Here is a 299-nt window from a genome sequence, read left to right as displayed (position 1 = left end):
TGGAGGTGGATGTGTCGGACTCTGGGGTGGGGGCGGTCCTGTCTCAACAGAAGGACGGTAAGCTGCACCCGTGTGCCTTTTATTCTCGCCGTCTCTCTCCAGCAGAATGTAACTATGACATCGAGGACCGGGAGCTTCTGGCCGTCAAGCTGGCCCTGGAGGAGTGGAGACATTGGTTGGAGGGAGCAGCACAATTATTCATCGTCTGGACGGATCACAAGAATCTGGAGTACTTGTGCTCGGCTAGACGTCCCAATTCCCGGCAAGCCAGGTGGGCGCTGTTTTTCTCTCGTTTTGAC

This window comes from Pundamilia nyererei, unplaced genomic scaffold (genome assembly GCF_000239375.1).
Source record: "Pundamilia nyererei isolate P.nyererei 1_Seehausen unplaced genomic scaffold, PunNye1.0 scaffold00963, whole genome shotgun sequence".
Lineage (NCBI taxonomy): Eukaryota > Metazoa > Chordata > Actinopteri > Cichliformes > Cichlidae > Pundamilia > Pundamilia nyererei.
This window is presented reverse-complemented; position numbering follows the sequence as displayed.